This window comes from Myotis yumanensis, unplaced genomic scaffold (genome assembly GCF_028538775.1).
Source record: "Myotis yumanensis isolate MYYU_CA2020_CCGP unplaced genomic scaffold, mMyoYum1.0.hap1 SCAF_1, whole genome shotgun sequence".
In the NCBI taxonomy this organism is placed as follows: domain Eukaryota; kingdom Metazoa; phylum Chordata; class Mammalia; order Chiroptera; family Vespertilionidae; genus Myotis; species Myotis yumanensis.
Genome location: NW_027223752.1, coordinates 205,567,358 through 205,589,668, shown reverse-complemented (window position 1 = coordinate 205,589,668; position 22,311 = coordinate 205,567,358). Strand labels below are relative to the sequence as shown.

Below are 22,311 nucleotides of genomic sequence, written 5' to 3'. Positions count from 1 at the left end.
CAGCCCCAGCCCTGGAGACTCTCTTCTTTTGTTTAAGCAAAGGGAAAGAATTTCCTCACAGAGCAGCTGGGCTTTCAGACTTGGCACCTCTTCAGAGCAGCCATACATAAAAGTAGGAAACTTGTTCTTTATAGACTTGGAAAGAAATGTCCTCGATCTTCCTGAAATTGACATGGAAGCTGCAGTTTATGCCTCCTCAGTCCTTTGGGTAGATTTTCAGGGAATCTCTTTAGCAAATGTGTGACTCCTTTGGGAAGCTAGGGGCTTCGAAGATGATGCTTTTGACAAGGGGGGGATGCTGTGCTGCTGTGGACTAGGGAGGAGAGGGGAAAGATCCAGGTTTATCTGTCCTTGGGAAAGGATTATGGTCTCTGGGCCCGTAAATCAGTTATATTGGCACATGAAGAAAAGAAAACTTCAAGTTAACTCAAATAGAAAAATAAGAACAAGACCCCTGGGGCAAGAATGACGTTGGCTAAACACGCAACCTGTCTCCAGTTCCGCCCACATATCCATGGGAGATTGGTCTGAATGAAAACTGAGGGTCATGATCTCTGGAGCTGAGAGAGATAAATCCCATTCACAGACAGTTCTAAGCAATTTTTTAAAACAAGAAAGTAGCATTTTTACCTACACAATAATAATGAGGAATGACAAGTCCACAAATAGTCCATAACGTCAGCACTAGATAGCTTTCCCAATGTCATGTAACATGCTCAGAAGATGATTAAAAAATGGTCTGGAACATATTGGTCACCAGGTGTAAAATTGGGCTGGCCAGACATTTAATTCCTAATAATTAGGGGATGTCAAAAGAAAAATGTCACCCATTCATCACTAATTTTAATGTCCATCTCTTAGAACACTAACTTCCACTATTGCCCAGCTGAATTTATTATTTAAAGCTCTATTGGAAATGGTATAAAAGTTGAGAAAGATCCACAGGGATACTAAATAAATCAAATTTCAGCATTGCATGGCATTGAGCAGATAAAACATGGAGCAGATTGATTTATATATTTTTAAAATCCTCACCTGAGGATATTTTTCCATTGATTTTTAGAGAGAGTGGAAGAGGAGGGAAAGACCGAGAGAAACATCAATGTGAGAGAGACACATCGATTGGTTGCCTCCTGCACGCACCCTGACCAGGGCCCAGGCTGGGGAGGACCCTGCAACTGAGGTATGTGCCCTTGACAGGAATCGAACCCAGGACCCTTCAGTCCATAGGCTGACACTCTATCCACTGAGCCAAACCAGCTAGGGCACAACTTGGAGCAGATTAATTCATTCAGGTCCTCCCTGAACTGACTACTGTGATGGGTGATATGAGGGATACAAAGATGCCGTTGGACTCTTTACCTGATATAGGTTTACAACCCAGGAAGTGTAGACAAATATACAAGAACATAAACAATTATAATATACTGGAGGCCTGGTGCATGAATTCGGACACGGGTGGGGGCCCTTGGCATGGTTGGTGGTTGGGGTCGATCGGGGGGTGGGGGGAAGTCAGCCGGCTGTGGGGGAGGAACTGCGGGAGGTTGGCTGGCCACAGGAAGTTGGCTGTGGGAGCGCACTTACCACTAGGGGGTAGCTCCTGTGTTGAGCATCTGCCCCCTGGTGGCCAGTGCACGTCATAGCAACTGGTCAACTGGTCCTTCGGTCGTTAGGCTGCTTAGGCTGTTATATATATAGATAACCTAGCCAGTTTGGCTCAGTGGATAGAGCCATCAGCCCATGGACTGAAGGATCCCAGGTTTGATTCCAGTCAAGGGCACATACCTTGGTTGCAGGTTCAATTCCCAGCCCTGGTCAGGGCACGTGCGGGAGGCAACCAATGTGTCTCTCTCACATTGATGTTTCTCTCTCTCTGTCTCTCTCCCTTCCTTCCACTCTCTCTAAAAATCAATGGAAAGATATCCTCGATGTGGATTAACAACAAAAACAAAAAACAAAACAATACATAAATAATTATAACATAGATGAATTATGACTGATAAATATAAACATAAAAATATTTTGACTGAGTGGGTCAGAACTGAACCATGGGAGAGGAAAAGCGCTTTCCAAAGTTAAAGAGGGTGGGTGATCCCTGGCTGGTTTGGCTCAGTGGATAGAGCGACAGCCTGTGGACTGAGGGGTCCCGGGTTTGATTCCGGTCAGGGGCACATGCCTGGGTTGTGGGCTTGATCCTCATTGGGGAGGTGCAGGAGACAGCCAATCAATGATTCTCTCTCATCATTGATGTTTTTATCTCTCTTTCCCTCTCCCTTCCTCTCTGAAATCAATAAAGATATTTAAAAAAAAAAGATGGTGGGTGAGGCAGGTAAGGATATTCCAGGCAAGGGGATCAGCATGCTCAGAGGTGAGATGTTTGGTTATCTTTTTGTTTGGCAAACACCCTTTGACAAACCTTCTTTCTTCATCACTTTCTATTCTGAGATGTTCCTTGCAGGAAAAATAATTATAGTTAATATTGGTATTGGGCTTTACACCCGACAAAGGTATATATCTATTACTTCATTTAAAATATATATATTTTATTGATTTTTTACAGAGAGGAAGGGAGAGGGATAGAGACTTAGAAACATCTATGAGAGAGAAACATCAATCAGCTGCCTCCTGCACACCCCCTACTGGGAATGTGCCCACAACCAAGGTACATGCCCTTGACTGGAATCGAACCTGGGACCCTTCAGTCCACAGGCTGACGCTCTATCCACTGAGCCAAACCGGTCAGGGCCATTACTTCATTTTTATTTTCCCAACAATCTTGTGAGCTAAGGTAGTCATTTTACAGATAAAGGAACTGAGATTCAGTAAGGTTAAGTATCTTGTGCAAAGTGACCTAGACTGGGAATGAATCTAGGTCTTCAGAATCCAAACTCAGAGCATTCTCTAGGCTACTGTGGTGCCTCTCTACATAACCAGCTGAAGTATTCTGTCTTGTTTTGTTTTGTTGGGGGGAGAGGTATTTCAAGCAAAGGAAAAGAACTCTTGAGAACTGGAGGACAGCTAGATTGCAGAAGTTTTCAATGTCAAGCCAATGAGATTAGTTATGTCTACCAGTTATTATGAAAGGAAAACCAAGAGAATAAAAACATTAGCATATGTTGGAGAACATGTTACACAATTGCTGGTCAAATAGAGGTCATGGCTCACCATTCACACTCTGGGCCTGAAACGTTTCAGAGGTGTTATCTCACTGGTTCTGGGTAATTTGGACTCGCAACTCCAAATAGGTGAGCATTATCCTCCTTATGAATAATGCTGGGACAGTGTTAGTCCTACTATGACCATATGGCTAGAGTCCTACCCACATCTTGGAATAAAACAATGTGCAAACTCCAGCTCTTTTTATTGGATTTTAATGGTTCTAATGAATGTTTAATGTAAAAATCAGTGTTTGAAAATATGCTTCATGTTTTTTCTTGCAAATGACTAAGATGATGCCATACTCTTAGAAAATACCTTATATAGGCAGGAATCCTGTGAGAACTTTAAAAGTCAATGTTAACACCGAGTAAACATTCCCTGGTAGAGCCAAGTTATCTTTATATTAGTGAACATGTTTCTTCTCTAAGATTAGATATGGTTTAGATTTGTATCTTCATCTTGAGAAAAAACTCATAACTGCCAGCAAAGAAATGAGTCCTAAAGAAATGTGTTTACTAAACTATAAAATGCAGAATAAATAAGACCTGGCCCTGAGAATCTTCCCAGCCTCGTTTCTTGTCACATCCCTCCTGAACTTGAGCTCCAGCCATAAGGAACTTCTCGTGTTCCTCAAATGTGTCCTGCTCTTTCTAGACTCTAGTTTTTGCACATGCCGTTCCTATTTCTAGAATATTCCCCCCCATTTCCCATTCTTCCCCACTTTTGCCTGGTTAACTCCTAGATATCCTGTGTCTTGGTGTGGTTATCTTTTTGTTCGGCAAACCTCCTTTGACAAACCTTTCTTTATCACTTTCTATTCTTCATCCCTTTGTTGTGCCCCTCCCCCCTAATGTAGACTGGCGGCTTCCTTCCTGCTTCTATGGGTCTCTGTATTTATCCTTATAACAGTATTTTCCCAAGGCATCATAATTGTGTCTGCAGAGCCCACTAGATTGAGGGCTTAATGCTGGTAAGGACCTGTCAATTTATTCTCTCTACTTCGTCTCTGTGTGCCAATAGTTAGCATTGAGTGAATGGTCAACAAACTGCTGAGCAGTTGAGAGACCAATGCCACTACCAACATATACACCAGGTTCAGGATTTTTATATGAAGGTTCAAATAGTAAGAGCTTAGGAACCATTCCAAGAAACTGTCCTTCTTTGCTGTTGATTATTAAAAAGACTTTGGGGTCTAGCTAGCTATAACTACAGTTAATCCTTGAACAACGCGGGGCTCAGGGGTGCTGACCTCTGCGCAGTTGAAAATCCACATATAACTACAGTCAGCACTCCATATATGCAGAGTTGACTGTTGAACAAAATGGGTTTGAACTGTGTGGGTCAATTGACCTACATAGGTCAATTGAAAAAAATCCCACATACAGTGGAACTGCACAGTTCAAACCTATGTTGTTCAAGGGTCAACTGCACTTTTATTCCACCGTTTGTACAAGGGAATATTTTAGCATTTAGGAAAGGTTGAAGTATAGAGATTTTGATTAACTGTGGCCTATTTAAAAATTGGTACTCAGCTGTTTCTAAGTACAAAGAGGTCAATGTTCAGGCATGTCCTTCTTATGTCCCTGATTCAGCTACTCAACAGGACCAGTAAAATAGCCAAAGGTGCTGACTCTGTACTTCTACACTTATACTAACATAGATCATATGTTAAAAACCTATAAAGAAATAGCTATCCCATTAAACAATATAGATTAAATCCAGGAGACAAAAGATAAGGATGGACTCTATAGCAAAATGCCCCCTTATTAGTCAATTTATAAGGTTTAAAAATTGGGGGTATGCCCTACCCAGTTTGGCTCAGTGGGTAGAGCATCGGCCTGTAGACTGAAGAGTCCCAGGTTTAATTCCGGCCAAGGGCACATGCCCGGGTTGCAGGCTCTATCCCCAGTAGGGGGTGTGCAGGAGGCAGCCAATCACTGATTCTCTCTCATCATTGATGTTTCTCTCTCTCCCTCTCCCTTCCTCTCTGAAATCAATAAAAATATATTTTAAAAAAGTGGGGGTCATCGGTCAGAGTTTTAGTGGGAGAAATTACAGCAAAGTTTTGGGCAACTACTTAAAAGTACAAAAGCGCAGTTCTGTGTTACCAAGCAATAATAGCACATTGGAAAAGATGGATTTAAAAGAAAACTGGTTACGTATCAGTCCCACTTGTCCAAAGATGTTAAAAACAGTTACAAGGGTCAACCTAAAACCTGTTTGCAGACATGAAAGAAGAATTGCTGATTTCATATACAGAGGAAAAGCACCCACTAAGGGACAGGCCCTTCCTAGTGGGGTGGGTAATAGGAGACAGTATTGAGATTCTTCTCTCCTAGTATGTAACCCCTCCCTGTTAAAATACTTTCATATTCCTAAATTATCACATAACCATTGAACTTTTAAAGAAGAACCCTAAGATCTATCTTGTCCAAATTCTCATTTTATAGATGAGGCTTGTGGGGATTAAACATTTTGACTAAGCTCATTCCTGGATGCTGGCAGAAAAAGAACTAAAACTATATGAACTCATCTCCTTGTGCTTTATAAATAACACAGAAACAACCATTCTCTCTCCTCAATCAGCTGGCTACCACTTAAACAGTGTGAAACGGAGAGATTAGCAAGGCACTGAGCAAAGCCATTAGGCATCCACAGCTCCGTTTCCCAGGCAGAGGGGCAGCATGCCGTTTAGTTGTGGGAGTATTTCCAATTTGCATGAATGGAACATGGACAAATAAGATAAGGCTAACTCCAGGAAAGTAATTTCTTTAGTTCCCCGGAGCCTTGGATTTGGAAAACTGTAGCCTGCTCTGGAATTCAGGACCATCACTGGGTAGAACTCCCCATGTGACCTCAGCCCACGCATGGAGGCTTGTCAAGGTCCCAGGTGCTGGCTCGCCCACGGGCTGTGGCTGAGACAGAAAAACAAAGAGAAAAATCCTCCCCAAAACACACACATAAGCAAGAACCATCTTCCTGTGTTCTCTGCCAAGAGAGCTGGAGCCAAAGAGATGAGTTCGCAACTCTGATTCATCCATCAAGACAAATAAACTCAGTCTATGGAGGTTAGGAGGCCAATTTAGGAAGTAAACACAAGTTCAGCTTTGGGAAAAACACAGACGCCATCCCTGGAATCTAACTCCACAGTGAGAACAGGGCTCACTCTTAAGGATGGAGTTTTGAAAATGTCAGCAGATGAACCGCTTCAAAGAAGCAACTCCAGAGGCAAAGAGCACCAAGACGTGAGCCTTCCTCCCACTGCACAGACGCGTGGAATCGGAGCTGAGGAGCATCGCTAGTGGAGAAGGGGCCTGATGGCAACGTAACAGCAGCAAATGGAAGCCTGAGGGGTGAATAGCACTTCCTCCCTCCAGGAGTGCCAAGCTTCTGGGCTGGTCTGGAGCATCCACTTTAGTTCCCTGATCAACACTGCCCTTACCTGTATCACTTCTCTGCTTTGGATAGCGAGTTGTTCCCCTGGATCTTACCCAGCTCCTACCCCAGCCCCCAGCAACCACAGGTGTGAGCTTTAGCCCACATTCTCTTTGTCTCCCAGCATCACTAGAAGATCTGGTCCAGGCCCTGTTCATCCCTTCTGCTGCATGGGTCTCCCACCCCCTTATCAAATCCGCCTTAGGTAGAGCCTAATTCTTCTCCCCTTGCACGTGGGCTGGCCTTAGTAACTCACTCCTAACGAACAGAGTATGGTAGACGTGACAATGTGTGACTCCCGGGACTCGGTCTTTGAAGGCATTGCAGCTTCCTTCTTGCTTTTTCTGGGATCACTTGCCATGGGAGAAGCCAGCTTCCCTGTTGTTAGGATGCTCAGCAGTGCAATGCAGAGGCCTGAGTGATGAGGAACTAAACCCTCCTGTCTGTAGTCATATGAGCGAGCCAATGTGGAGACAGATCCTGCAGTCCCAGTCAAGCTTGCAGATGTCAGTTCTAGAGATCAGCTGTACAACACTGTGCATATAGATAATAATACTGTACTGAGGAGATATTTCATGTTATGGCTTTTAACCACAATGAAAAGAAATAGTGAGATCAAAATGACCTTTCAAGAATTCCAAGGTTCACAGCAATGATTCATTTTTTGGGCAATACTCCAGAACTGAGTGGCAAACTTACTCAAAACACCTCAAAAGTAAAAAAACAAAACAAAACAAAACACAAAATAACCCCGTATTTTCACATTAAAACAAAAATGTTGCTCCCTTCTTCCTGGAGGATTGGCAGGGTGAGAAGGGAGACAGGAGGGCAGATAACCAAACATAAAGACAGGTGTTGTAATCCCAAGAATTCTGGGAATCACTGATCTAGACTTGAGGTTTCAAAAGAAATGGGCTTAAGAAAAATACCTGGGCATTTGAAAAGATAAATTCCAACCAAAGAACTGACATCACTCGGTTTCTTTCTAATTGTCCTTTCAGCAAAGACCGTGTAGACACTGTACCCAAGGAAAAGGGCAGAGGGCAAGACGGAAAACTCAGATAAGCAATGAGCTAATGCACAGATAAGAGGGGTGTGCATTACATCGGCAAAGGCAGAGACAAATAAAGAAGACTGACATCTATTCATTAATATAGGACTGGGTCAAAAATGAAGAACATATAGATGGCAAGTTTCTGTTATATCATCTCCCACAGAAATTAGGAAAAAAAATTATCAAAAGGGGAAAGGGCACATGAAGGGTTCTTTTTATGGTGCACATACCTAATTAACACTGCCATGCAGAAAACTAGGAATGGGATTAGTAAAAGGCATGTGGGGATGTGAAAGGAAACTGGATATTATCAGGACAAGGAGAAGGGTCAAGTTCTCATAAAATTTAGAACGTACACTAATGCTCTCAAAGTTGATTGACAGTTGAAGTTTGCTTTCTTTTTAGGTATTCCTCAGTCTGCTACTTTTTTTTTTTTTACATTAAAAGCTAATTCTGTGAAGCTTTTCAATGACCACTCCTGGGTGCAGGCCCCTTTGGAAGGACATGAGAGAAAAACCAAAGCTCTAAGGAAGTCTTTCTGGCCAAGACTAGAGCAATGTTCTGAGCCCCTTTCTTGCCCAGACGTTTGTGGGGGTCCAAGGAAGGTGACTGAATTCTGGGCTGCCCCCAGGCCTACGGCTCTCAGGCCTTCCTCTAAGTGAGCTCCCAGCAGTCAGGATGAAGGAGAACAATGCCCTCCCCTTGTGTTGCTTCAAGACAGAATATTTCCATCAAGACACACTGACTCTCCCAGGAAGGAAACAAACTGGTGTGAAAGCTGGGATGCCCACCAGAGTCTCTTGGGCCATCTATGGGGCTGGAGTGGGCAGAAGAGAAGAATAAGGACAGAAAATAAGCAGAGAGAAGTGGGGCGGGAACCACCACCTCCCAGTCATTGAGCTTTCTATCTCTCTGGGTTGCTTATGGTACCTTCACAACAAAACACAGACGGAAGCTCCTCCAGCAGGAGCCTCTCGGCACCAGGAATTCTCTCTAGATTTCCTACGGGATCTGGATGTGAATCTTTCTCTCTTTCTTCTAGAAGTCCTGCCAGAGCGAGACATTTCTCCATCAAAATGCTGATCAGGCCTGTCCTATTAAGAAATTCATTTCAGCCCAGTGGGCATGGCTCAGGGGGTTGAGCGTTGACCTATGAACCAGGAGTTCATGGTTCAATTCCCGGTCAGGGCACATGCCCAGGTTGTGGGCTCAATGATCATGTAGGAGGCAACCAATCAATGATTCTCTCTCATCATTGATGTTTCTATCTCTCTCTCTTCTTTCCTCTCTGAAATCAATAAAAAAATATTTTTAAAAAAGAAATTAATTTCATAAAGAGAAAAAGAGGAGGCTGGTTTACATAAAAATGAAAACCAAAGAAATACCCATTTCAAGTTTGACAGCTTTTTCTAGCTTTGTTTCCTCTATCGTGCCCTGCCCCCCCTTCCCTCCCCCCGCCCCCACCAAAGTCTGATTGACCTGTTATATTAACACAAGTTCTGTTTATGCATTTTCATTACAGATAACAAATAAAAAAAGCACATTTCCCACTGAAAGGAAATCACATTTAAAAAATCCCTTTAGGGACAGGAAAAAGTGCAAACCATTTAAAAAGATTAATTTGTGGGAGGACGAGGTTGGTCCCAAATCACTCCCTTGCATTATGCTCTGGTTCAGCGAGGCGGATGCCCCAGGCCACATGTATAATGACGGAAGGTTCTCTGTCACTGCAGGCCTGCACCTTTCTGAGACCATACTCATTCTCAAATCAAAACATGCAAAAATGTAAAACCAAAAGCTTAAATAAGAACACCTTTGTTTTTCTCATCTGGATGCCCAAGACAACGCAAGCCAGCTCACAAATTGCGGAGAGGGGTAACGGGCAATGAACATGGGGGGCCTCGGCGCATGTTTCTATTTGATTAAGATTGATTCATCCTAAAAAACAAACGTGATCAATCTTGTAGATCAATGTTGAATGGTACAATGCACACATTTCGATGTACTAAATAATTTATTGAAATAAAATGGCTATTTTAAAAGGCCAATTTATCTGTATCCGGGCTCTCCCCACGTGTCCATTTTACACTATGCCCTGTTTCTTCTGCTCTGGACACACCTGGTCCACCAGGTTAAGGAAGTCCCTCTGGTCCACGTGCATATGGCGGTGGTGAAACCTGGCTGGAGGAATGATCTAAATTGGTACAAGATGCAGCATGAGTATATTTTGGCCAAAAGTGATGCCCATCAATGAGCAACTCTAGGTCCTACTAAAGGCACTGTTTTTTTTAAAAAATATGTTTTGATTGAATTTTAGAGAGAAAGAAAGGGAGAGAGAGATAGAAACACTGATGAGTGCTCGCTTCGGCAGCACATATACTAAAATTGGAACGATACAGAGAAGATTGGCGTGGCCCCTGCGCAAGGATGACACTCAAATTCGTGAAGCATTCCATATTAAAAAAAAAAAGAAAGAAAAAGAAACACTGATGAGGGAGAAAAATCAACATGGATCGGTCGCCTCCTGCATGCCCCCTGCCAGGGATCGAGCCCGAAAACTGGGCATGTGCCCTGACTGGGAATCATGGGTCGACGCTCATCCACTAGCCACACTGGCCGGGCTGAAGGCATGTATTTGGGGTATGAGACACTAACGTGGAATTTAAAGAATGCCCCCTGCTACAGCCTTTGGAAAGCCTCTGCTAGTCAAGCACTACATTCCATGCCGTCACTGAGAACATGTCTCAGCAAATCAGGGGATCTCTGCATGCCTAAGGAGTGAGGGTCAGTCAGTGGGAGGTCCATTTGGGGCTCTCACCTCTAGCATGCCTATTTCCTTTCTCCATGTGTGCTGAAAAAAAAAAAAAGCTTGCTTTTGGTCTGGCATTGTACTCGACTCTTGACCACTCAGGCTTTAGCTAAGCAATCCCAGATCTTTGGCACTGGCGAGTTCCCACACACACAAGGTGAGATGCCTCTCTCTGTTTTCCCCTGGATGGTCACTGAGTAGATAGGGTCCCCTAATAGCTTACGCTGGGTCTGCAGGACTCATCCACAGTCCCAGGGCTCAGCCCAGCAGAGGGGCCAGGCCTCGGCCAGCATCTAACGCGTCTCAGGGAGCCACATTGATACTGTGCCATACTTGGCGTGGAGGATATCAGGGTGCTCAGGAAGGGAGGGCCACACTGGCTTTCAAGATTTTGGTTCTGCTTAGGAGGGCTTGAAGAGCTTTTCTCGGAGTATCGGGAACCCTGGATGGGGGAAGGGAGGTGGTCATAAAGAATGTCCCAGAACTGCCCACAATTACTAGGGTCTCCGGATCATGAGGGTCAGACTTGGATGGGCCTTTTAGGTGGCCCATAAACTTCCATGACTACTCAGTAACTGGCAAGCTATAAGTCAGCCCAGTACAACACCACCGTCACCACCACCACCACCACCTCTAACTTCCCTACCATGGAGGCCGTGTATGGGGAGCTTTCTAAAGTGTGTCTCATACTTAACCATCAGCACAGCCATCATGACCCCTATGGCACAGAGGTGAGGAGGGAGAGGGGGAAGGGGTGAGGGAGGACTTAGTAACCTGCCCGAGGCCAGGGGCTCACACAGCCGCTCTCCTGGTGTGAGCACGCAGGTCCCAACACTGCCTGGCCCATTTCCTCTTTGGAAAATGCCTCTCTAACCCAGAACACAACCATTCTATTGTTTCCCTTCCTCCTTCCCTTCCTCTCACCTATTGCCTCTGAAGGTGAGAAAAGGTCAAAGTGAGCCATAACTGGCACCTGGGCTCCGCTTGTCATTCAGGCGAGTCTGAAAGCACTACAGGCTTCACTTAGTGTCTCATTACAGGAGCGGCTGAGTTTCCTCTCCAGCCTTCCTTACTTCCGGGGCCAAGTCACCCTTGCCAAGCTCTCCATCCCTCTTCCTTCACCTCTTGAAGTTGAAGGAAGGCCCCTCTTCCAAGTACCACTTGCGTTCTCTCCTATTTATGCCTTCTAACACTGGGCCCTCTTTTTCTTTTTAATCCTCACCCAAGGATATGCTTTTTCATTGATTTGAGAGAGAGGAAGGGTGAGGGGGAGAGAGAAACATAGATCGGCTGCATCCCATAGGCATTCCAACTGGGGATTGAACCTGCAACCCAGGTATGTGCTCTGACTGGAAATCAAACACAGCGCCTTTTGATGTATGGGATGACGCTCCAACCAACTGAGCCACACCAGCCAGGGCCTGAACCCTCTTTTTCTAAACACCTTTTCAGATGGCTTGCTTCTTTTAAGTCCTTCAATTTAAAAAGGCCCTAAATAATTATAATAAAAAAGTCACCAGTACCCAGGTACTGTCATGTTTTAGGGACTTAAGTGTTCCTTCATTTGCTATAATCTGTGTTAAAATAATACAGTATTATATAATTTGAATGCACTAGAAGCCCTCAGGGCACATTTTTGGGGATAAGATATTAAACCTGGTTGAAACTCAACAAGAAACAGTGTCATGCGGAGAAATCCATCCCTATTGGACCCTTGACTGATCACATCTCAAAGCCTAGTGCTTTGCGAAAAGGCATCTTTCGTAAAAAAATAAGCAATCCTGTTACTCAGCGCCTTCTCTGCATACTGTAGCTTTGAAGGAATTTGGTAGTTTGCAAATTCAAAGCTGAAAAAAAACCCCACAACTAAGACTTGAGTCCATTTATTCATGGCAAAATGAACACAGCTTTGAAAAGTCTACGCTCATTAGGATCATTTCCATGTAATCTGTAATCTGGTGTGAGGCTGTTTAACTAGCCTCTTGCCCATGAATGGAGATCAGTTTTCTAATATGTGCTCTGTCTTCAAAGGACTCAGGAGATACCACAGAATAAGAGTAACTTTAATATATTTCTTTTTTCAGGAACGTGTCAATGTTGTCTTAATCAGTGATATTTTTATTTGATCAGATTGAGAGTCTCTCTCCCCCTTCCCGGCTCTTGCAGGAATGATCAGAGCTTCCCCATTCACAGAGGAATGTCCATTCCTCCCAGCTGGGGAGGTTCCCTAACTAATGAACTAGAACACTGTCAGATGTCTGGTTGCCAAGTCATATATTAAAGTGCTTTTCTAATGAGATTTCTGCAAGGTAACTGTAAAACCATAAAAAGCACACAGCTTCAGTGAAGCAAAAACGTTAAAAAAAAATAACTAAACGCCTTTAAGGGAAAGAAGAGTTCAACACAGCAGTTAAAAAGCTAAAGAGAATGTGACAAGTGGAAAAATGAAGTGCAATAATTTCACCTCTGAGAAAAAGGGTGGACACAAAGCAGAGCAGTATGGCAGTTAGATTATAAAGGAGCCACCCGAGTAGCTCAGGACTGGACCTTAAATAGCTCCCTTTCGACGCATCTATGTCCATCTGTAACACGGATCTGTGATCAACATAGTTACAAATGCCCCCTGTTATGAAAGGAAGGGCCATCTCTTCACTCCTAGAACTCGTACCTGAGAATTTGGGAACAGTCTATAAAAGTCTTGACTACCAAGGCTCTCTTTGCTGGAACCAATAGAATGAGAAATTCTCACTCGGAACACAAGCAGCAGCAGTGACGTGAAGCCTCTGCAACAGGTTTTGAAAGCCCTTCCCTTGGCGGCGCTGTCACTGCCTTCACTTATCTAACCATGGAGCCCACCATGACATTACAGAGGCTGAGAGCTAGAGGCCAGCCCTGGGTCTGTATTGGTGTGTGCCCACGGCTCCACTGTGTGCTGTACTGATCCCAGCAGCCCTGTAGCCTTGGGTCCCATTCAAGAGATTGAGAGTAGAACTCACCCTTCAGAGGATGGTATAGGGTCTGAAAACCAACACAGATGGTATGTGGGTGTTTAGCCCCAGAAGAGAAGCCTGAGGTGGGGAAGGAAGTACCTGTTAAATATCTTCTAACACCTGAAGGGAAGCCATGCCAGGGAATGAGAAGTCTGGATTTCAGTTACTCCCGAAGGAAGCACCAAGATCAAAGATGCGTTACACATTTAAGGTCAAGGGAACCAAGTGCTTGTCGGCCGATAAAGCTGTCCAACAACAAACAAGACTTCCTTAAAGGCAGTCTCGTGCGTCTGAGCAATGGCTTAGGGTTGTCAGGGAGGATGTCTTCATTTTATTTAATCAAATGCACTCTATTGATTCCAAAGAAAAAATTTTATTATTTAATATTATCAAATCTTTTAAATAGCTAACATCACTAGCACTGGGAAACGCTTTATTCAAGATTAATATAATTATTTTTTCCAAATACGGTGGCCTGATTTATATGCAAGAAACAAAGCAAGGATATTAAATAATTGCTTCTATGAGACCACAGAACATAATTAATCAGTCCTCCCTTTGCAGATGGTCTCCAATGTAAGCACATTTTATTTATTTATTTATTAAAAATATATTTTTACTGATTTTAGAGAGGAAGGGAGAGGGAGAGAGAGATAGAAATATCAATGATGAGAGAGAATCATTGATCAGCTGCCTCCTGCACGCTTCCCACTGAGGATCAAGCCCACAATCCAAGCATGTGCCCAGACTGGGAATTGAACTGTGACCTCCTGGTTCATAGGTCAACACTCAACCACTGAGCCACGCTGGCTGGGTGTAAGCACATTTTAAAAAGCCAAATAATTGACAGAACAATTACCCTGGCACTCCATGTCCAATGCAAATGCTGGGATATAGTAGTCTTCAAGTGAATTCTGCACCAAAGCGCTAGTCTTTAGGTAGGTAATAGAAAATGGAACGCAAAGGGAAGGGAATTTCTGCGTTAACATAATCTCTGGATTCAGACAGATCTAGGTTCTAATCTAGGTGACTCTGGGTAAGTTACTAACATTTTGAGCCTCAGTTTTCTCATCTATAAAATGGGTTAATAACATTACCCAGGCTCTGTAAGGTTGTTACGATATATGCACAGGACTTCCCATGCTGTCTGGCACACAGTGAGCACTCAATAATTGGTCACTGTTATTTATGATTTCAAGATAATTATTTTAAAATGTGATAGAAGTTGTTTTCCTGGCTAAGGAGAAGGCTGAACTAAATGACTTTCGTAGTTCCTTCCAACCACCACACTCTAAGATCCTATATCCTATTCCACATTACTTTTCCCCTCAACTCACTCCTGCCCCTCCCTACTTTCCCACCAGGGGCCATTAACAAAAACAACAGCAACAGCTATTCATTGATTGCTAAGGGCACTCAGCAACCTTTTGAGGTTAGGGCTATCTCCCATTTTACAGAGGTGAAAACTGAGGCACAGAAAACTGAGAATGGTTGAGTATTTTGCCTACAGTCACAAGGCTCAAAAATGGGACAGCTGAGATTCAAAACTAGGCAGTCTAAAACTCAGGTTCCTAACCACTATCCCATATTACCTTATTGTTAACCAAAAATTCTGCCTTGACAAATCAATTAACCAACATACAAGTAAACTACTTGTTGCAGTTGATGGAAAAGTGGTAATAGATCCAGTGTTTGCCTTCAATCTCCTCAGTCTTCAACATAGTTCTTCTAGCTTGAAATTCCAGAGCTTCATTCCTAATTATCAATTTTCCTAATTCACCTGGGGTTTAGATCTTTTTTCTTTTTTTTTTTTTTAAAGGCTCTACCACATTCCTCTGATCTTTGCTTGTAATACAGACTGGCTGCATGGAGGGCTGGCTAACCCAGAGCTTACGGAGCCCTGAGCAGTCAGGCATTTCAGAAATGCACTTGTATGATGACCAGGAGGTTTCTCTAACAATGGAAAGTTACCAACAGCGCTGCAGGGCTCTAGGCAACCAGCTTCACCACCCTCCCCGCCAGCCTGGGGGCTGGGCAGAGCTGGCTCCTGCACACAGGGCCCTCCATCCTCCTGTCTCAACTCAATGCCTCCTGCAACAGTTGCTCATTTCTACTTGGCCCAAATATTGTTCTCTGGCCCCAGTGATCAATGCCTTGTATATAAGGTGAGAAAAATGACCTCGCCATCCCTGCAAGGGGCCATCATTCATTTCATCTACGAGAGAAGCACAAAGCTACTTGGCTCAACCAGCTCAGAGTATTCCTCTTTGCTGTCTCCTTGCTGAATATCATCACTTCTTCAAGCAAGGTACTGCACTGCCTTGTCATTTACTTTTCTTTTTAAAACAAAAACAAATTGCAGGTAATTCACTGCATCTTGTGTTGCTAAAATTCGCATCCCACGGTACTTCATTAGTAAAAGCCCCCTCTTCCCCACCCTCCAACACTGCTCGATGAGATGCAAATAAAAACCATTTCAGTTTTCCAGCCGAACAACCATGAACAAAGAAAAGAGCAGCGCCTTGCTTATCTCCGTGTTACACATTAACACAGTCCTCCTCTGCAGAGGTTCTCCATGGTAAGCACACTTTAAAAAGCCAAATAATTGACAGAATAATTACTCTGGCCCTCCAAGGTCAATGCAAACGCTGGGATGGAGCCTTCAGTTGAACGTGGTACCAAAGCTGCAGTCCTCGGGAATGCAATAGAAAATGTAGTGCAAAGGGAAAGGAATATTCCGACTTCTCCACTAAGATGTGATGGAAAAGAATAGAGCTCAGATGAAAGGAAGCTAGCAAGTCAAATTTCATATGAATCTTCCCAAGTACCTCCTGTCCCGCAATCTCTGCCCCACTGATATACTCCCCCACCTCCCACCCCACTGATATTTCACAGTGCTTTGCCCTACTACTCTTACGATATTGGTCTCATTACTAATAACTATTAATAATAAAAATTACTACTGCCCTTCCCATCACCACAAATACTGCTGCTACTACCATTCCTGAGCTTATGCCCGGCACAGTACAGGCTCCTCCTTATGTTATTGCAGATCATTCTCACAAGAATGAGGTGGTTATGCTTCTATTAGCCCCATTTTACAGATGAAAAGGCAGAGGTTCTGAAAGGTTTAATAACTTGCACAGATTCCCAGAGCTGGTCAGTAGCAGGGCCAGGGTTCTATGGTAGGTTAAACTCCAGAGCTTTCATCCTGACTATGACGCCCACTTTTCTAAGTCATGGCCCATTGATAGGACTCTTTCCATCCCCATGAATGAATGAGTGAATAAAGGAATGAGTGAATGACTACATGGACGAACAAAGCAACAAACAAGTGAGTGTGTTTCTGAACACTAGCGTTTTAAGATAAAGTATGCTCTCTCAGAAAAGTGAAAAATATCTAAAACTGAGCATGGGAACACTTATGATTTCAACAGGTGATCATTTCTTTACCTGCTTAAAATTCAAAGGGGAAGAAGTGGCAGAAATGCATTCTGTCTTGAGTGCTCCTGGCCACAGGGGTAATGGCTGAAGTAACAGACAGGCAAAAGAATCTTGATTTTGGATACATGAAGGGTTTTACTAAAGTTAACATCAATGTCTTTTCTTCCAAGACATTTATGTTTTTTACTTTTAATTAGAATTGCTTAGAGAGAATGCCAGTCGGTCTTACCCATTCCCCCCCCCCCCCATCCCCCATACCCCGCAACACACCCCCAGGAAATGTGAGGAGACAAACCAAACGGCTGCCGGGAAAGAAAGCGTTCAAAGACATTAGAGGGATCAGTACTAGCAATGGAAGCGCCTCGTGTCTCAAAAACCACGCTGCTTTCCTCTCCCTGCCAAGGGGTATCCATGCTGGCTCCCTGCTCTTCGCTCTCTCTCCTCCCAGTCCTGGCCGGCGCCCCCGGAATTCCTTGGGTATGATGACAACGCTGAGAGGTGCCATCCGCTCCACCTCACCTTTCCTCCCCTGGAAGTCAACACCCATTTCCCCTCCAGAGCTTCCCCCCTTTGTCAGCACAGGAAGTGAGAATCCCAACCTGGGTGCTTCGAGCCTGCCTGCGTGGACACCTTGGGGAGCTTGCCTGGCCTCTGTGTGGGAACCGGGGAAACTGGCCCCGGTGTCCAGCTCCGTCTTAAACTTGCTTGGTAATCACTTTGGAATTTCCCGTTCTTCACAGATCCTATCCCTCTTTTCCGTGGCTCGCACCCAGCTGAGGGGTACAAGTATGAGAGCCTGTCAGGGAATTAAAAATGGCTGCTGCTGAAATGCTTAAGAATGATGACAGGAGGAAGCTGATGTTGAGATTTATTCTCCTCCATCTCCTCCCACTCACACCCTAGACCACATAGCTTCCCCCCTCGGAAAGGAAAACATTCTTAACTTCTGTTTAAATGTTTATCAGACGTTGTCTGGACTTGCAGAGTCTCTGAAGTCACATTTTTCTTAGTCACATCCTTCTTGGTGTGTGTGGTGTGACCCTCCTATCAGACAGGGAGGAATGCCTGGACCTTGTGCAGAAATCATTTGGTGTGGGAAGCACCCACTGCTCCCCAGGGACTTTCACTTGCTCAACACAAGCAGAAGCTGAGCAAAGAACCTGAGCTTCTCCATGGCTTCAGTTTTGAGTAAGTATGTATATATATAAAAAATCCCCTTGGTTCCTCGTCTGTGGGGCCTTGATTTTAAAATGCAGCCCCAGCATGGAGCCTGGAACCAGAGAGGGGAGAGTGGAGGTTTTAGGTCCTCGGCACAAAATGAGGAGCTGTTCAGGGTTTTATCCTGGCCCTGAAACACTCCTACGTTGCCTTCCTGGGCCTTCTACAATGATAAGTTAGCTTATACTTCGGATGTTAGGGAAGTAGTATGCATCTAACATGCCTTGTATCAGTAAGTGAAAGACCTGTATGAAGGACGAGGGCAACAGAAAGTGCACTGTTGTGTCAGGTAGGTAAGTGGGTTTTGGCACCGGTTCTCAGCCACAGGCAGGTTCTACATTCTACTTGGTTCTCAGTTTTTTTTTCTTCTTTAAAAGGGGAAGGTTGAAGCAGTCACATAGGAGGTCCTTTTGAGGCCAAGGATCATTTCTGATTCTTTGTCTCTAATGTCTGAAGTGGAGGAAATGGGTGTAAGCTTCAGCCCAAAGGATATCAGTCACAATAAGAAAGACTTTCCTGAGAGTAAACCTAAGTTTACTGGTACAAAGGATACTCTGGATTTGTTCTTTCTAGACCAGTGTGGGTCCCCAACTGTGGTCTGAGAGAGCTCTTCTGGTACTAGCGTCTTTGGAATTGTCATGTTTGAAATTTCAGACTGGAATGAAATAGGGATGCGGGTAGGGGACAGTTAATGAAAAACAGTATGGAGGTTTTTAAAAAATTAAAAATATAACTACCATATGATCTAGCAATTTCACTTCTGGGTATTTATCTGAAGGAAATAAAAACACCAACTAGAAAAGTTATCTGTACCCCCATGTTCACTGCAACACTGACAATAGCCCAGACATGAAAACAAGCTAAGTATCCATTGGGATGAATGGATAAAGAAATGTGATACACACCAATCAGAAAGGCTATATGCACTCCTATGTTCATAGCGGCACAATTTGCAATAGCTAAGATTTGGAAACAGCTTAAGTGCCCATCAGCAGATGAGTGAATTAGAAAACTGTGGTACATCTACACAATGGAATACTACGCTACTGTAAAAAAGGAATTCTTACCATTTGCAGCAGCATGGATGGAAATGGAGAGCATTATGCTAAGCAAAATAAGCCAGTGAGAGAAAGATAAATATTACATGATCTCACTCATTTTTAGAATATAATGAACAACATAAACTGATGAACAAAAATAGAACCAGACACATAGAAGCATCAAACAGACAGTCCAACCTATGAGGGAGGTGGGGGGTGAGGGGGTAAGAGATCAACCAAAGGACTTGTATGCATATGAGCAAAACCAATGGACACAGACAGTAGCGGGTGAGGGCATGTGCTGAGGGGTGGGACAGCCAGGGAGAGGTCAATGGGGGAAAAAGGAGACTCATGAAATACTTTAAAAAATAAAAATTTAAATTAAAAAAGAAAATGTGATACATACATACAATAAGATATTATTCAGCCATAAAAAGAAGAAAGTCTCACCTTTTGCAACAATATGGATGGACCTTGAAGGTATTACGTTAAATGAAATAAGTCAGAAAGAGAAAGGCAAACATTGTAGATTCCACCTATATATGGAATTTAAATAAAACAAACAAAAAACCGAACTCAAGGATATACAGAACAGATTGGCGGTTGCCAGAGGTGGGGGTGGGGGTGAGAGAGAGCCAAATGGGTGAAGGATGTCGAAAGGTACAAAACTCCAGTTATAAATAAGTAAGTCATGGGGATGTAATGTACAGCTGATGACTAGAGTGAATAATAGTGTATTATCTCTTTGAACGTTGGTAAAAGAGTAGATATTAAAAGTTTTCATCACAAGAAAAATAATTTGTAACTGGGTGGTGAAGGATGTTAACTAAACTTACTGTGGTGATCATTTTGCAATATATACAAATATCAAATCATTATATTGTATATCTGAAACAAATGTAATGTTATATGCCAATTATATCTTAATAAACCTTTAATAAAATGATTACATGTCTTGTTATGCAATGTGATTAAGCTATTATAAAAACGGTTGGTGCTAGAAGGAATCTTAGAGCCATATAGTCCAGCCTTCAAACTAGATATAAACTTCTTCTCTCCAACAGCTTTGGGTCCTGCTTGAATACTTCCAGAAACCCTCACCAAGGCTCCCAAATCCATTGTTGAATCACTGTTATTGTTTTACAGTTTTTCCTTAGATGAACTAAAAATCAGCCTTCCTGAAACTTCTACCATTGATTATAGTTCCATCCTCCATCATGAAATAAATTAAATTGTTTTTCCATCTGATGTTACCAAAAGTATTTGCTCATTGTAACAATTCAAACAATGTCCTCTTTAATCTCACGATAATCTTAACCCTCCAAATGACCTACATTAGTTTATACATTTTCATTTTTTTAAAAAAATATGCTTTTATTGATTTCAGAGAGAGGCAGGGAGAGGGAGAGAGTGAGAAACATCAATGATGAGAATCATTGATCAGCTGCCTCCTGCACGCCCCCTACTGGGGATTGAGCTCACAGCAGGGACATGTGCCCTGACCAGGAATCAAACCGTGTGACCTCCAGGTTCATGGGTTGACACTCAACTACTGCGCCACCTGGCAGGGTTATACTTTTTTCATTTTATTTTTTAATTAAAAATTTCATACCAATTATCCTACAAATTGTCTTGTTGGTGAACAATCGCTATACCATATATTGATCTTATTAGATCAATACATGTAAATAAAATTCATTCTTTCAAAAGCTGTAAAATGTTCCATAACTTGGACATACCTTTTTAAGAATATTCAGATGTTTCATTTCTTTTCTATATACAAACTATGATATAAAAAATATTCATATACATATTTCCTTATGTATTAGTGCTTTTGTTTCTGTAGGATAAGTTCACATTTCTGGGTCAAAGGGTATGAGAATGTTTAATTTTAAAAGACACTCATAGTATCTATTAAATAGATACTCCTACTATCAAAACGGTTGTTAGGAATTCTTGGACATGTCAATAGTGTGTGAGGGTGCTCATTTCCTCTCACATTTCCCAGCAGCAGGAGTTAGAAATTTTTAAAAATGAGGTCACACTAAACGGGGAAACACTGTATGTCATTGTTCTAATAGCACTTTTGGGACTATTGAGGTTGAGCAACTCTTCACATGTTTATTGGCCATTTGTAGTTGCTCTTTGTGTGTGTGTGTGTGTGTGTATGTGTGTGTGTGGTTGCTCTTCTTTTAATTTTCTATTTGTAACTTCAACTCATTTTCCTCTTGGGTTAGTTATCAATTTATATAAACGCTTGTTTTTTTAAAATAGATATTTACTCTTTATCATATATTTTGCAGATAATTCTCCAGACATCACTGTCAGTCTATGGCCATTTATTCATGGTATTGGCTGCTATAAGGCAAGTCGGCTTTATGAGAGCAGGGACAATGGCTGTTCAGTACACTGCTGTATCCTATCCTAGGTATCCAGAACAGTGCCTGGCACATAGTATTTTCTCAATAAAAATAATGAATGAATGAATGAATGAATGAATACATCAGCTTGAAATTTTCATGTAACTAAGTCTGTCAATCTTTTCCTTTATGGTTTCTGGGTTATCAGGATAGTTCTATTTTATTAGTTTTACTTTTTTTGCAATGAGTGCTTTAATCCATCTTGAATTTCTTTTATTTATTTTTTAATCCTCACCCGAGGATATGTTTTTCACTGAATCTAGAGAAAGAGAGGAAGAGAGAGGGGGAGAGAGAGAAACGTTAAGGGAGAAACATCAATCAGTTGCCTCCTACACATGCCCCAACCTGGGACAGAACCCGCCACCGAGGCATGCGCCCTGACCAGGAATGAAACCTTGACCTCTTGGTTCCTTGGTTGATGCTCAACCACTGAACCACACCATCCCAATTAGAAATTTATCTTTACTTAGGATGAATTAAGGCTTCTCTTTATACAATTAATGAAAATCAAAGTATACTTGTTTTCTAAGCATTTTTATAGCACTTATCTGCATATAAACAATATAAAATTTTGTATTGTTTGAATTAATTTCAAATGATCCCTTTTCATGTAGTAAAGCAAACCAGGCAGGAACCCTCAAATCTGTTGGCCATTATTTCTGTTAAGGAAACGGTTAAGGAGTGAAATATAATTTCTTTCAAAATGGTCTCTGTGAAGATCTTTGACATATTTTAGAAAGGA

At 42.7% G+C, this 22,311-nt stretch overlaps 1 protein-coding gene and 1 non-coding gene across 2 annotated transcripts in view; one reads left to right on the top strand and one right to left on the bottom strand.

Moving 5' to 3' along the window:
• Positions 1–22,311, bottom strand: part of IGFBP7 (insulin like growth factor binding protein 7) — a 64,184-nt gene that overhangs the window by 20,349 nt on the left and 21,524 nt on the right.
• LOC138999911 (U6 spliceosomal RNA) lies at positions 10,004–10,110 on the top strand. Its single transcript, XR_011469475.1, has one exon. It is a non-coding gene; the product is annotated as a U6 spliceosomal RNA (small nuclear RNA).